Here is a 15,909-nt window from a genome sequence, read left to right as displayed (position 1 = left end):
AGACACCTCATACCTGAGTCAAAAGGCTCAGTATATGTTTACTGCATGAGTTAATTAATTAATAAAATAATGCATGAATGAAAAATGTCTTGATATCCCTGGCAAAATGGTGGATCAGCTGCCATAGAAATCTGAGTGCTCAAAAGATCGAAGAAGTTTCTAAAAGATGTGCTCAGAGAAGTGAGAGAACTGTTCCTTCACTTGTACTGCTGACTTGTGCTAGAGAAAATTACATAATGATACAGAAGTGGTGTCACTACAGATTCTTGTTCTCTAATATCAATGGAAAACTCAGGGCTGTCCAAATGCTAAGGTCTGGGCTCGCCCGCTCTCCACAGCAGCTGTTTCAGCCTTGCTCCACTATCCTTAAGCTTTCTGCCTCCCTTCATCAGGTCACTTAGTACTGAAAGGCCTGCTGCCAATTTTACAGAGAAATTGGACAACATCTAGCAAAAGAAATAATCTCATCTGCCTGACACTTCATGTAGAAACGTGTCAAATGGGAGTGTTATCTCTCCCTGTCCAAGTCTAATCTTAATACCCTTCTATTCCATTCCTTCAAGGAACTCACTCCTTCCATTATCTCTGTCTCAGAAAATTTTTAGAGTTTTATTGAAGCTCTTTATTGGAGCTCTTTTATTGAAGCAATAAACTGTACATATTTAAAATGTACGATTTGGTAAACCTTGACATAGAGCTACACCTCTGAAGCCATGGTTACAATCAATATAATGAACATATCCATCACCTCCAAATATATCCTTGTGTCCTTCTATAATCCCTTATTCCCATTCTTGTCTCTTTTTCCTCTGCTGTGACAGGCAACCACAGATCTACTTTCTGTCCCTGTAGATTAGTTCACATTTTCTAGAGTTTTATAAAAAGGATCATACATTAAGTATTCTTTTTGGGGACTGGCTTTATGCATTACGTACTGATGGATATTTGGGTTGTTTCTGGTTTTGGGCTATTACAAATAAAGCTAGTATGAACATTCTTGTACAAGTCTTTGTGTGGATGTATATTCCTTCTATCTTGGGTAAATACCTATAGTCAAAAGGATGAATCATACTCACTAGATGGTATGTATGTTTCATTTCCTTTTTCTTTTTAAATATTTATTTATTTGTTTGAGAGAAAGAGAGAGAGCACAAGTAGGGGGAGGGAGAAAGGGAGAGAATCCTCAAGCTGCTGACTCCCCATTCAACGCGGAGCCCTACGATGCAGGGCTCTATCTGATGATGCATGAGATCATGACCTGAGCTGAAACCAAGAGTCAGATGCTTAACTGACTGAGCCACCTAGACACCCCATATGTTTCATTTCTTAAAGAAACCACCAAGTTTTTTCCAAGGTTGCTGTACTATTTTACATTTCCACAAGCAGTACAGTGGAATTCTAGTTGCTATACATTCTGAACAACCCTTGACATGGTCAGTCTTACTAATTTTAGCCATCTCATAGGAGTATAGTGATATCTCATTTTTGGTTTTAATTTGCATTTCCTTAATGATTAATGAACATTTTTCCTTTGCTGCTTTGGCATCAGTATATCTTTTTTGGTGAAGTAATTGTTAACTCTTTTGTCCATTTTTTATCAGGTTATTTACTTACTGAGTTTTGAGAATTCTTTATATATTATGAATATAAGTCCCTTATCAATTATGCAATTTACAAAAAAATTTCTCCCCGTTGGTGGGCTGTTTCTTCATTTTCTTAACAGTCTTGTGAAGAGCAAAAATTCTTAATTTTTGATGAAGTTCATTTTATCATTTTTTCTCTTATGAATAGTGCTTTTGGTGTCATATATCAAAAATCTTTTCCTAATTAGAGCTCAGAAATAATTTTTCCTAGAAGTTTTTTGGTTTAGGTTTTATATGAGGTCTATGATTTGTTTTGAGTTAATTTTTATGTATGGATCAATTTTCAATTTTTTGCATATGGATATTTATGTTTTCCAGTATCATTTATTGAAAAGATTATCCTTTCTCCATTGAATTGACTTTTCTCCTTTGCTGAAAATTAATTGACCATGTATTTGCAAATCCATATTGGACCTTCTATTCTCTTCCATTGATCTATTTGTCTATCATAATGCCACACTATCTTGATTACTATTTTTCATGCCAGTTATGTCATAGACCACTTGCCAGCCTATGACTTGGTTTTCTTTGGGTTCGGTTCCCATCCATGGTCCAGTCACTGCAGCCAAGTGTCAGAGGGAGAGCAGGCTTACAAAATATAAAGGTGAATTACTGAGGACTATCCACGTGGGCTGAGGGCAGGGCAGTTTCCTTTCACACGTGCTAAGGTAATATGTAGGCACCTGGTTCTATCCTGAAAATATCCCACTCTTTCCCTATTTCAAGTTTTATGCTCTCTTCAATAATTTTTTTACATTGTGGACCTTTCTAAAATGCAAATCTGATCATATAATTTCCTTTCAAACCTTCATCAGTGGTTTTCTAATTGCCTTTAAGGTAAAGTCCAAGTTTCTTGACCATTCAGACCCAGCTTCTGCTTTCCCTTCCACTTTCCATTCTCCACTTATGTGGCTATATTCTAGCCATGTGAATTACTTGCCATTACCCAACATACCACACTCTTGCTCTTCTTAGGCTTTTTTCATGTGTTTCTTCTGCATAGAATCTTTTGCCTCTAACCCTTTTTCCCCAAACTAGCTTTTACAAGTCTTATAGGTCTCAGATTAGATATAACATCAGTTCAGTTCAGCAAATATTTTTTAAGCAACTACTGTGAGTTAAAAATATGTTCCCTGAGAATGAAAAATCAAGTATAACACATCTGGCTATTAATCCTGTTCTCTGTCCAGTTCCCATTTGCAAATGAGATGGGCTAATGTTCTTAAATTAGGATGGAGAGAGGGAAGGTGAAATGGAGGAAATGGGATTCTGTATTCCCAATAGTCTCTCAACCTGACCTTCCTGGATTAGGCAAATGAAATGGGTAACTGAGAGGTTCATGGAATCAGCATTGTGATCCTGGAATTCCCAGCTAGTCATAGGATCTAGAATCATTTCTAGTATATTTAAGTTGGAGAAGTCAAGTACCAGCAGATCCCTCCAAACTCTAGCTGAGACTAGGATGGATTTCAATCACACAGCCAGGCCTCTGGAACTCTAGCCAGCAAACTCTGTAGGCTCACTCCAGTAATTTCATTGATCTCAAAATAATATGACCTTGTAATCAATGAAATTGAATTTGGGGGCCCTATTCAGTCATGGTGGGGTTTACTGTATGTGGAAGACAAATGTAACAAAAGGCAGACAAAGAGTGGTATGTGTGTGCAAGGAAAGGCAATGGAGCAAAGCCTCTCTGGGACAGGAATATTCAATTAAAACTTGAAGGATGACTGGGAGTTAGAGCAGGTGAGGGAGTGGAAAGATGGGTCTGGGCATCAGAGCCCTCTCTGATACTTCAGATCAGCATAGGTCCTCCTCCTGTTTCAAGCCCCTGCTGGGGTCTTACTTCTATCTGACGTATATTGCACATACCACAACAGTCTTTTTCTTATTTATCTCCCTCCTTAGACTGGAAGCTCCTTGAGGACTGAGACTAAATATTTAGTACTGAATAGCCTATCAGTTCCCTTTGTGTGAAGTAGGAACTCATTCTCTGGACACAGGAATGAAAAAGGTGATGGAATGTGATTTAGAATTAAAAATAAGTAATGCAGGCCCACAGGTGCAAGGCACTTTTATGGGAAGAAAAATGACATCCTTTCCTGAAGAAAGATTCAGCCCTGCACTGGGGACATGATTTGATGAGTGGAGAATGGGCTGGCTTTTATCTTCCATTCACTGCTTGTCTGAGTTCTCTGTGCAGCACACCAACTCCACAGCTATCTCTAGTGGGTCTGTGGATTTTTCACTGCAGTTCCTGCAGTGACTAGTAAAGGGCCGAACACATAGTAAGTAAATATTTAAAAAACAGTCCACAGAAGTGAAATTTACATTAAGTAAATTAAATTACAGTGTTGCCTGAGTACCATGTATATTCCGGATTATCAGCTATGACCATGGAGGTGCCTGGTGAAAAATGGTGGTGCCATATGGGAGGCAGTCATTTCCAGCAGATGGCTCACTGTAGCCTCTGGAGATACCTTGTCATATCAGGGGAGTAAGGGGGTAGCGGTGGGTACCTGTTCTTGACTACACATGAGAATGCTATAAGGAACTTTGCAGTGGGTTTAAGGTCTTACAGTAGAAAGTAGAAAAAAAACCCTTGAAGGTTATTTCTGGTTTGCCTTAGCAGCAAAGAAAGCACTTGTATATGAACTAGCCTCCAATATTCTAAATCTCTTGGGAATAGAGCTCATTTATAACTGCCTGATCAAATTTGTATTGAGAAGACGAAAGCTTGACATAGTTTTTGAACTTAGGCAATAAGTAATGACATATTAGGGTAATTAAGTTTATGAAAGTCAACTTACTAAAACAAAATTGGAAGAGTTTCCAAAAATGTCAGTTATTCTAAGGCATCATTGATTGAAAGATTATGCCATTATTTTATGAATCTCCAAGAAAGAAATGGCAATTACAAACTAGGATTTGTAAAACACATTTTGATTTCAAAGATGTTACAATGTTTAAAAGAAAGCCTTACAGAACTGATGAAATTTGGGTTACAGAATACCTCATCTTTTTCTTTTTTGAAGATTTTACTTTTAAGTAATCTCTACACCCACCATGGGGCTTGACCTTACAACCCCGAGATCAAGAGTTGCATGTTCCACTGACTGAGCCAGCAAGGCACTCCTCCATCTTTCTGTTTAGTTTAGTTTTAATATATTGCTATATATCTTTAAGGAAAATAAGAGTTATTTTCCTGGTGAGAACAGACTAACAGTTTAAGTTCCCTTGACAGGTACATCTTCATGGCAGAGTGCGGTTTGCTATCAAAGTTTCATGACACCATCTGTTAAGATCATTTTCAAATCATTCCATGCTCATTGAGCAAGTAATTTGGTGTTCCTGGCATCCTTCTCTACAGGGGAGGGAATGTGTTGATCAATCTGTCTGAGTATTCTATTATGGTTGGCAGTCAGAACTTTTCCTGTAAATTAATATATTAACATGTGATTTATACACTTGTCTCTTATACATTTCGTGCTTCTGAACTTGATCAATTCTGGTCTAATTGATTCTCAACCTGCAAAGCTAAGAGCCAAACCCTAGAGGAAAATGACTCCTTGGCATTATCTTTCCCACATGAGGCACTAGTTGAATAGAAAGCGGACCTCTTTCTTTGTCAACTTTAAAATGCAAACAGCACTTTGAGCATGTGGCTTTTGATCTATTTGACCATAAGACATTTGAGGGTTGAGAGTGTTCTCTTTACCTTCACATCTTCCAAGGGGCCCAGTACAATGCCTGGAACATTTTAGGCACCACATGAATATTAAAGAAGAGAGCAGCTCTATATTTTCAGTGCACTGTTCAGGTCCAGGTAGAAAAGGATTAAATTCATCAGCTATGTGGAGGCCAAAACCATTTTATGTTGAGGGTGAAGTATGGCAATCAGAATGAATCTGACAGAGTTTGTAAAAAAAAAATAATAATAATAATAAAAAATAAAAAATTAATGTTCCGGAACAAGAAGAGAAATGGATAAGAAAAATAAATAACGATGTGTCATATATTTAGAACTGTATTTTTATTTCAGACTAAATGTTTCCTAAATCTATTTTTTAAAAGTTGTAACTACTCTTCCTTTCCTTCTTCAACATCTTTAGAAAATTTAAGTAATCTATGATAGAGATTTTAAGTTTCATTTAGAAGATACTTAATGCCATTTACAATTAAACTAGAGATATCAAAATATAATTTCTAATTATTATAATATAGTCAAAGGAACACATTTGTACAGTAATAGCTCCTAATTATTGATTACAAAGGAAATCAATACATTTAATGTAACCTATTGGCTTATTTTATGTTCATTTTGTATAGTAAAGCACATGGCTGGCTGAAATTGCAGATGCCCTTTTTCCTTGGATGGATCTCAACCAAATATCCCAGAACATCTGGAATCTTTCACTGCGGAAAAAATAAACAATAAAGGCATTTCTCAAATTTAATGTGTGTGGAAATTTGATGAAGGCCTAGTGAGGGCTTTCTTCTAACCAAGAGAAGGCTGGCTGGTTAGTTGCCAAGAATCCTTGAGTAGTGGCATTTACCTAGAGCCTGAGATTAGTCTCTCAGCCTTGTGAGTAGAGTGGCTCTGTTGCTATTTCCCCTTCTTCCCTTTTCATTTACTCCTGAACCCACTACGGTGGGCCGAGTCACTCCACTGACCTTGCTCTTACCAAGGTCACCAATGATCTTGTATACCCAGTGGACATCACTTATCTTTCATAACCTCTTTGCTACATTTACTCAGGATGTGCAGAGCCCCTGCTTTGTGTTCACCAGTCCCATTTCCTTTTCCTCCAGGGCACACTGCCTAACTACATTTCCTAGGCTCCGCCTGCAGTTAAGTGGGACCATGTGACTAAATTGCTGACTAGCGGAAAGTGAGAAGTGATTTGTGCCACTTCTGGGCTTGGCCACTTCAACTTATGGCACTCATTTCTCCATGTGTACTCTGTCTCTTTGCAGGATCCAGTAGAAGACTCTAAGACCTTCAGGGATGGTAGAGTCAAATAAATGGTGGAAGGACCTTTGGTACTTTAGGGTCTCCCTCTCCTTCCCATTGACTACAGTGGAGTGTGACCTGAATAAGAATGAAACTTTACTGTGTGAAGCCATTGAGATTATTTATTATGGTAGTCAGCTGTTACCAATACTTCTTTGGTTTCTGTGGTGTTACTCTCATGCCTGAATCTCTTTTTTCTCTCTGTCCCTCCATTTCTTGTTTTCTTGGACTTCTCTACTTATTTCACAAATATTTTTTATTTAAGTTTCCATGACCCACTATTTTCTTTTTCTACATGTGTTCTGTGAACAAACATATATTTTCATGGTCTACTTCCGATAGGCTGGTAAGTTAGAGTAGTGAATATGTTCCTAAATATTAGATATAATTCTTCCTAAATATTAAAAAATATATCTTTACTAAACCTATTTTGCTACCATGTTTTACAAGGTTTTGTATTAAAAAGCTTAAAAAAAATTTTTTTTTAAAGTAGGCTCCATACTCAGCATGGAGCTCAAAGCAGGGCTTGAGCTCAGGACACTTGAGATCAAAAGCCAGACACTTAACTGACTGAGCCACCCTCACCCCTTATGAAGTTTTAACTATGATTTTGAAATCTTTATTATCTACTTCCTCATCTTCCCCATTCCCTGGTAAATTGAGGGTTGATTATATTTTTTGTCTAGTTCTTTTATTGGGCTGTAAAAGCTCCTCGTGCATTCAACTGGTATTTATTAAATACGTCCAACAAACTAATTCTTCTTTCTGTCGTGGTGCCTAGTACAGGACTTTGTATAGAGTGAGCAATCGGTGAACATTGGTTGAATTGAACTAAATTGTTTATTGGATACCTGCTATGTATAGGGCTCTGTGCTTGAGTTAATATGAGACAAGAATAAATATAAGATGGGATTTCTATTTACTTTATCTTTATGTATGCTGAATATCCTCCTACCCCCACTACAAATGACAAACATTACAATAGTTGCAGTTCCACAAATGAGCCTGCCTCGCAGTCTTGGTACTCAGAGGTGAGTCTAGAACTAGGGAGGCCCTAAGATAAACCCAAAACTTGTCTTTATTAGTAGAATAGTAGATTAATCAAGTTTCATTTTTTTCTTTTTGCTTGGATTTCAGAAGTATTAGAATGTGCAGAATTACCTGCTTTTATCCAACATCAAACTGCTTTTTCTTTTCGATTGGGTCATTTGAGACCACAGCTTACTTTGTATCTTTTATTGGGTAATTCTATTCACTAGAGTAACTTTTCTTCCCTCTCTCTCTTTCTTTTAAAAGATTCTTAATCAGGGATTCTTGGGTGGTTCAGTGGTTTAGCGCCTGCCTTCGGCCCAGGGCGTGGTCCTGGAGTCCTGGGATCAAGTCCCACATCGGGCTCCCTGCATGGAGCCTGCTTCTCCCTCTGCCTGTGTCTCTGCCTCTGTCTCTCTCTCTCTGTGTGTGTTTCTCATGAAAAAATAAATAAAATCTTAAAAAAAAAAAGATTCTTAATCAGACGCATTTATCAGAGCATTATTTTATTATGGTAAGGAGATGTGCTTTGTGAATTTTCTCCCAGAGTCAAACTGTTTTCCACATCTTGATGTTTATTCTCAACTACAATTTCCTTTTAATGTCTTTAAATACTTTTGCATTGTGCCACATAACTGGTCCTTGGATTTTTCCACTTACCTACATTTTTTTTCTTTTTGCATTACCTTATTCAAGCTTTCTACTCATCAGTTTTTTTGACACCTATTTTGTTTGTAGTTTCATCAACTACTACTGCTTTAATTAATCACAACTATTGCTGATACTACTGTATCTATAGTATTATATCTTAGTTGCTGGATTCTAGTATAAACAAACAGCTTCATTAGTGAGACAGGTTCTGGATCATAGTTGAGTTCTAAGTGGTTCTATTTGCTCGTGGTAGGATACGTCTGTACATTAGTCAGTCAGTATTATAGATTCACAACAGAGGTTGGGAGATTTTTGTTTATTTATTTATTTATTTATTTTGGTAACCTCTTTTTGTAGTGATAAAATATCTGGAGAATTTTCATAGTACAAAGTATTTTTATTACTTGTAAATCCAGTAGTAAATGGAGAACGTCCAATTTTAATGATTCTGCAGGTGAAATGACCCAAAGGGATCCCCCGTCAATTGGCTGAAAAAATATACACATTTACATTTTACTATTTACTCTTTTGTGTAAATAAGGAAGGAAAAGTCACATTTTAAGGAGTTTAAGAGCTGTGTGACTTTGAGAAAGTCACCTAACCTCCCGTTGCCGCATTAGGTTGTAATGAAATTCAGTGAGTTAGGACAATATTTGGTACCTTGTAAGCACTCAGAAGTGTTAGTTGTGTGGTGTTTTTTTTTTTTTTTTTAAGTGCTAGCTGTTATATTAATACAGCAAGTGTAAATATCTGTTGTTGGAGATCTATGTTTGCTGATGTTGAGAGTCAGTATAGCACAGGAAAGAGAATGTTCCTCATTTTCGTCCAATAAGCACAATTACAGTGTATTTCTCTGCATATCAACAACATCTTGAGGGCTTGGAGGATCACAGTTTATGATAGTTGCTAAACTAATGAAACTCTTTTTCCCCTTTAAACTGAAAACAGAGATTCAGAAGAGCTGAAGAATTTAAGACAGGACTTGTAGATAGATCCCTTGGGAACTTTTGGTTCATGTCAAACATATTAGCAACCTCTTGTTTGCTCAGTTCAAAGGCAAACAGAATAATACCCCGAAGTCAGTGTATCTCAAAGGATATATAGTATGTGAAACTGACCTCAGACTCTTGGGGGGGTGGGGTGGGGGGGTGGACGCTTGTTAAAAAGGGAGCTTTCCAGAACTCTGTTGGGACCTACTGATTCATCCAAGGGTTAACTGGTATCTCAAGTGCTTCTTACATCACCTTAATTTGGAGACTCCTGGCATGTTGAGTGATGCAGGGAGCAAGCATCCTCCGTGCCCTTGAAATCTGCAAGAATCAAATGGGGCCAAACCCTGGGCACCTCTTAGGGTAGGCTGCTGCGCTAATGGAGTTGCCACATTTGATGCTTTGCCTGGCCATGGAGCATCTCCCAACAACTGGCTCCCTTAAGATCCAAACCTTCCCCTGCCGTTAAGGTTGCGCCTGGCAATCTTGAGTCCCTTAGCCGTTTTCATCAACAGTAGGAAAAGAAAAGGGGATTTTGGCACGCCAGTGGTTCTGGAAATCAAATATGGGCCTGTTCCACCTTAAAGGGCCTAGGCCCGCCGAAGTGCTCGGGTCTTTGAGAGTTTGGGCACCACCATATTTGGAGCGTGCCTACTTTGGGGCGGGAACCTCCTTGAGAGTGATTAGGTCAGCGCTGGGGGAGGTGACCTTGTTTGGTTTCTGGCACCCGAGAACAGAGCTGCACTGTTCCGGCGGCCCCCGCTGGCCTAATTGGCCCCCGCGCTCCCTCCGGGCCGAGCCGCCGCGCAGCTCCTCGCCGGCCGCCCCCGCGGCCCGCAGCGCGGCAGAGGCGGGAAAGCAGCGCGCCTGCGCCGTGGGAACCGGGGCCGGAGGCGAAAAGCGGGGAGCGGAGGGGGCCGTTGGAGCCGAGTAGCGTACAGAGCGGCGTGTGACGCGGGGACGCCGCGCGCTCCCAACGTCGCCCCGGTTTGACGCACACGGCACCAAACTGTGAGTTTCAGGGGTTATTTGGTCGGAATCTCCGGGGCTCGAGTGGGTTTCGGGCCTCTGGGCTGTGGCGGCGGCGGGATTGAGGGTGGCGGCCGAACTCGGGGGACGCGACCTCCGGCGCTCGGGCCCGGGGAGCTACGCCCTAGGCTGGGTCCCAACCATCCAAAAGGACGCGTTTTGCCGCACAGGCTAAGATGGCGGCGGCGGCCGAGGAGGCGGAGTTGGTGCTACACAAGGAGCCCGGGCCCCGGGTTCGGGGAGGCGGCGGCCGCGGCGGCCGCGGGGGGCGGCGGAGCCTGAGGTGAGCGGCGGCCGCCGCCGCGGGGCGGGACTCGGCGGAGAGGGGGGGGGGCGGGGGGGGGCGCTTTCCTCGGCGGCGTCGGAGGATCCGGGAGCGGACACAAAGGGGCTGAGCCGGGCACTAGACTTGGGGGTTTTGTTTAGTCACATGAAGCCGAGCAGCCAGTGAGCAGTAGGGGGAAGGGGCCGAGATGAGGCGGCTTGGGGAGCCCGGCGGTCGCCATTGCAACGCTCCGAGTAACGGGGCGGTCCGAGAGCAGCCCCCAAGCCCTCCTCGGGGCGGCTCGGCTGTGGCCAGAAGCTCCAGCTCTGGCGGGAGGGGTCCACACCCCTCCCCTAACTGGGCCCGGGGCCGCAGAGCCCTCCCCTCCCCCCCTTTCCGCCAGGTCTTATGCCGCTAGGTGCCTGGGAAGTAACAGCCAGAGGTAAATCGCCCCGAGTGTTTGGGTTGCCCGGGGCTTGGTGGGTGTCCAGCTAAAGCTTTTTGCTTCTCCAGGTCTGTCTGATTCCCTGGCCTTTGTGTCCCTGGGAGCTTTATCTCTGCCAGAGGAAAAGCAGGTGTGCTCCACTTCTCCCGGGAACCTGAAGATGAGTTGTCCCAGACCCTTCTCAGTGATTGGAGACTTAGGTGGTGGAGCTAAAGGTTTCTCGTTACGAGACTTCCACAGACGACTTTCGTGTTGGGATCCATCCATGGTTTAGCGACATTAGTGGAAAACTTTTCTTGAACTGCCTGAGTAATTAATACTGACATAAACTTAGTCGTCATAAAACTTTCATGTTTAGACTTTCAGATGTTTTTGTTTTTGTTTTGTTGTTGGGTCATTGAGAAGTATTCCACAAGGGGGTAAACGCAATGGGGGCCTAAATGATGGTCCTGTTTTGTATACAAGTCAATAATTACAACAGAAAAATACCAAAACACCGTCATCATCTCTTCTGGCCGGTTCTGACTAATGCCAGCCTTGTTGCGTCTGGATGATAGATTAGATTTGCCTTAATAGTATATTGCTTCTCTGCAGTAGTTTAGTCACATTTCTTTGGTCCAAGAAGAAGGAAAGCGTTTTCAAAAAAAATAAGACAACTCCAGTTACTCAAAGCAAGGAAACCTGCTGTTTGTCTTCAGTGTCATGTGTAAGTATCCAGGAAATGTGATGGCAGTAGTCACGCCTTGGTAGCTTTGGTGAGGAAAAAAATTAGTTTTTATGAGGTGGTTATAATTTACTTTAGACACCATAATAGACGAAACATGAAGGCTCGATCACTGTTGGTGCAGTGGAAACTTTAGAATTCTAACATAACTTGAAGGGACCCTGCACTTAGGGCTGCACCATACTTTGTATATGGTGTGAACTAATATTTGAAGTACAGCAATTGGAAACAACTACTGTTTTGACCAGGTCACATTAACAGAGTAAATTATGTGATTGAAGGGATAAACACATTTAGATCGTTGACTTTAGATGTCTGTCCAAATTAAAATTTGGGTTTTTTAATATGACTTAAAGCTTTCATTTTCCTCGCTTCTTTCAGTCGTATGTTTTCCACACACCCCCCCCCCCCCCCCCCCCCCGCTTAGCTTTCCTTCTTCTAATAGAAGAATAGAACAATCTTAACTGTATTAAAAGAATAGGAGATGCATTGACATGGGCAAAATGTATTACTGAGTCATGCAGTTTTAGAGTGGAAGGAATCTCAGGGAGCAGCTAGTTATATCCACTGTTTAAGATCTATTTAGGGCCAGATATGATTGAGTTCATGGATAATGGAAAATTGTCTTTTCAGTTTCTACCCCCTTGCTCCTTTCATTGGTCACATTGCTGGGATGAGAAGATGACTCTCTGTAACTAATAATGGTAAAAAAATAAAATGTGAGAGTGTTTGAAAGTATCTGTCAGAAACTATTAATGAGAAATTCTGTGACAATAAGTTAAGAACTTTCATTTAACATAATATGGTAATACAGTTTTTAAAATGACTGCCAGTGGAATAATTCCAGATCCAAAATACAGCCATTTCAGGAGCAATGTTGCTTTTGAATTTTGAGGTTTTCAAAAAGCATTCTTGACCCAGAAATTTTAAAAAGCAGGTTTGAAATAACTGTCATTACTACCAGTTATTACAAAAGAAACAAGATGCTGAAAACGATGATGGTAGTTTCGGCTTCAGTTTGTAACAACTTTTTGTTGGATAGATGGACCTGTCACTTAGATTGACCCTTGTTAAAAACAACTTGTTAATATTACTACTACCACAGTTCTTTAACTTCTTTGGATATCAAATACAGTAAAAACTTAAATTGTATTGAGGTCTTAAAGCTTTTATGGGTCACTTAAAGTGTGATTAAATTACTGATTTTTTAAGAAAGTTGATAAGCTATTTCTTAATTTTCAACACCGTGTGAGTGGATTTAATTACATTTTAGTCTTGTGATAATTAGGATTACTCTCAGGTTATTTGTAATTATAAAGTGAGTCTGTTATCTGCAAACCTTAAACATTTTGCAGTTTTAATTTGTTATTCAAGTTACAAGAGAGAGTTTTGGTGTGGTTGAGTTGAGACGGTATTGGGTAGCATGGGGAGAAGAGAGACTCAAGGACCGTCATTAGAAGTGGTGGGGATACTTGCAATTTAGAGAAATTGGTTGTCAGAGGAGATCAGGTTTGTCCTAGATAACACTGTTAGTGTTAGGGTTACTTATTTAGACTCTTCTCAGGGTGTGATTCCAAAGGAAAAGAGTAGATCTTATTCTTGTAGGAATACTTTTCTCATGATTGCTTTTTAGGCAATCTTAGGGCAGCAGTTTGCCCTGAATTCAGAAATAGGTGTGTTGAATTACCCAGTCCTAATTTTTAAAACACTAATTTTAGCAGTCCTTTTAAAAAAGTGTTTTTAATTTTTCAATCAATAATCCTGTACAATAAAACATGAGAATAAAGGATGACTATCATGATATTTTGGATAGGTATTCAAATGAGCTCTAATTTTTTATATTTATCATCATTAATCCTTATAGAGACTATTTTGTAGATAGAATCTGTAAATATTTACAGTTATGAGATGTAGCAATGACTAAAGGAGATCTAGAAGTATTGTCTTTTAATTCAGGTTTATTAGTAGGAAATTTTGCTTTTAATATTACAAACCATTTACATCTTTGAATTTTCAGAAAGTTGACAATAATCAATCTGATTCTAGCACTAGCTCACCCTGCTGGTTGGCTGAAGTATTTCTGTTCTTCTCTTAAAAACAAATACAAAGATCACCGGAGATCTAGAAGGTAGAACAACAAATTTGATTCATAGTCTTTCTTCGGGAAGGTGGAGGTCTCCATGAAAAAGGTATTTTCTCATCTCAGGGTCTTCGTTGCTCTACTGTTAAGTTTTTTTTAAAATTTTTGACTTTACTAGGAACTCTTATGTTAATTATGAGGAGTTACAATATTAAGTTCAAGGTAGGACATTCCTTAACAGCTTAGAGATGTTAGCAAGGAAAACAAAAAAAGCAAGGAAAACAAAAAAGTTCTGTGAGATAACTTTCCAGGAGGAGAAAAGCAGAGGATTTTGGGGGGAAGAAAAGAAGCATGCCAGTACAGAAGCAACAGTGCACACTTCTGGATGGAGGAAACAGAAGCTGGATTAAGATTGGTGTTTCTAAGATATTTCCTTTATATATATATATATATATATATATATATATATGTATATATATATATGTACTCTCCCTCTACTAATCTTTGCTTTACCTCTTCTGTTTGCAAGCTGTAGCCTTCCCATTTCATTTGGGATTCTTGGAACTGTGATCTTGTAAGTAACTTTGTGAAAAGTATAGATGAGTAATTTGTTCCTTGCAATTCTATTAGTCTAGACTGGTATAGTTGAAGTTGGTTAGAGTGATAAATATGATTTTTAGGTATTAAGCCTTTTAGTATGTATATCATTCATTGAAGTCAAATATATAGATTTTAAAAGCTTTTAAAAGACTTTTTGTACAAAGTTCAGGAATTCGAATACGTTAGGAGCCAAATGGATAATTTCAAATAAACTCCTAATAAAGTTAGGATTAAAGTATTTTACAGTTTACAAAGCATATATATCTGTATTATATCAGTTATTTATCTAACTTTTATAAAAGATTAACGTTTTTATCCTTTCTTCCATGTCATTTATCCTTTTTACTTGAAAGCTTATGCATATCTTTTTTCATCAGTCTCTTGAGGAAGATTGTAAATATAACTATTATTTTCAGAACACCATTTATTGGGGAGGGAGTGATTCCCAATTGTTGAATGGCTTGGGAAGGTGGATAAAACCTTGCCAAAGTGGAAATTAATTGCCTGTTGCTTACTATTGATTTATTGACTATTACACACACACACACACACACACACACGAAATCATAGTTACATTTGTAATTATATATGAATAAAGAGGCAGGCTGAGATAAGATTTAAGAATGTAAGCCTTGAAGTATAAAACTGATGGGGTTAAAATCTAGCTCTGTGGGGCTACCAGGCTGGCTCAGTCTGTGGAACATGTGACTCTTGATCTCAGAGGTGTGAGTTGAGACCCCACTCTTTGTTGGGCATAGAGAGTACTTAAAACTAGCTGTGTGAGCACTAAGCAAGACGATTTAACAATAATACCATCTTCATAGAGGCTTAAGGTTTACATTGCATAATTCACATCCTTAGCTTTCTGGTACACAATGGGTATGCAAACGTTACCTTTTATAGTACTACTATTACCATTTGATTTTTTTTTTTTTTAATATATAGTAACTTGACATTTTCACCTGCAAGTGATTTGGAATTGTATACTTTTGCTCATGTTCCTTTGTTAGACCCATGTCTACAAAGGCAAGGTTGTTACAAAGGAAGTCAGAGGCAGGCATCAAAGTGTACCTTCTCCAGTTCTAGCAGCAAAAGCTATTAAATAGGTTCAGTATTTAGTAACACATTCCCTCTTACTACTGTCAGCTGATGAATAAACACACTTGGGAATGAGTATGTTTTAATGAAGTTATTTCCCAACCGATGTGCTGGTTTATCTTTGTTATAATATCCTGAGTTTCTTCACTATTCTCTAAATTTTTGACCCTGAGGATGGTGGTGATCATTAGTAGAGAGAAGAATGAGTGGTTGTGTGTATTTGTATATAATATACATATAAACCTCAGATAGGAGAGAAGATTAGTTTCAACAGCAGCTAGATTGAGAAGAGGCACGTTATCTTTTCATTGCTTAGTCTAAGGGGAATTTCCTCAAACAGCA

The 15,909-nt window shown here is 39.4% G+C and overlaps 1 protein-coding gene across 16 annotated transcripts in view; it reads left to right on the top strand.

Annotated features, from left to right (window-relative positions):
* Positions 1-10,130: 10,130 nt before the first annotated feature.
* The window catches only part of ZNF644 (zinc finger protein 644), a 107,273-nt gene continuing 101,494 nt past the window's right edge, over positions 10,131-15,909 (top strand). For 3 of the 16 annotated variants that reach the window (XR_013384324.1, XM_077905376.1, XM_077905375.1), the window contains exon 1: positions 10,131-10,337. The gene's annotated coding sequence lies outside the window, so the exon portion shown is untranslated. The other 13 variants (XM_077905371.1, XM_077905363.1, XM_077905368.1 and 10 more) reach the window with 12 other exon arrangements.

The sequence above is a fragment of the Canis aureus genome, chromosome 8, assembly GCF_053574225.1.
Source record: "Canis aureus isolate CA01 chromosome 8, VMU_Caureus_v.1.0, whole genome shotgun sequence".
In the NCBI taxonomy this organism is placed as follows: Eukaryota; Metazoa; Chordata; class Mammalia; order Carnivora; family Canidae; genus Canis; species Canis aureus.
The sequence above is the reverse complement of the archived record's forward strand: the minus strand, read 5'-3'. Positions and strand labels throughout refer to the sequence as shown.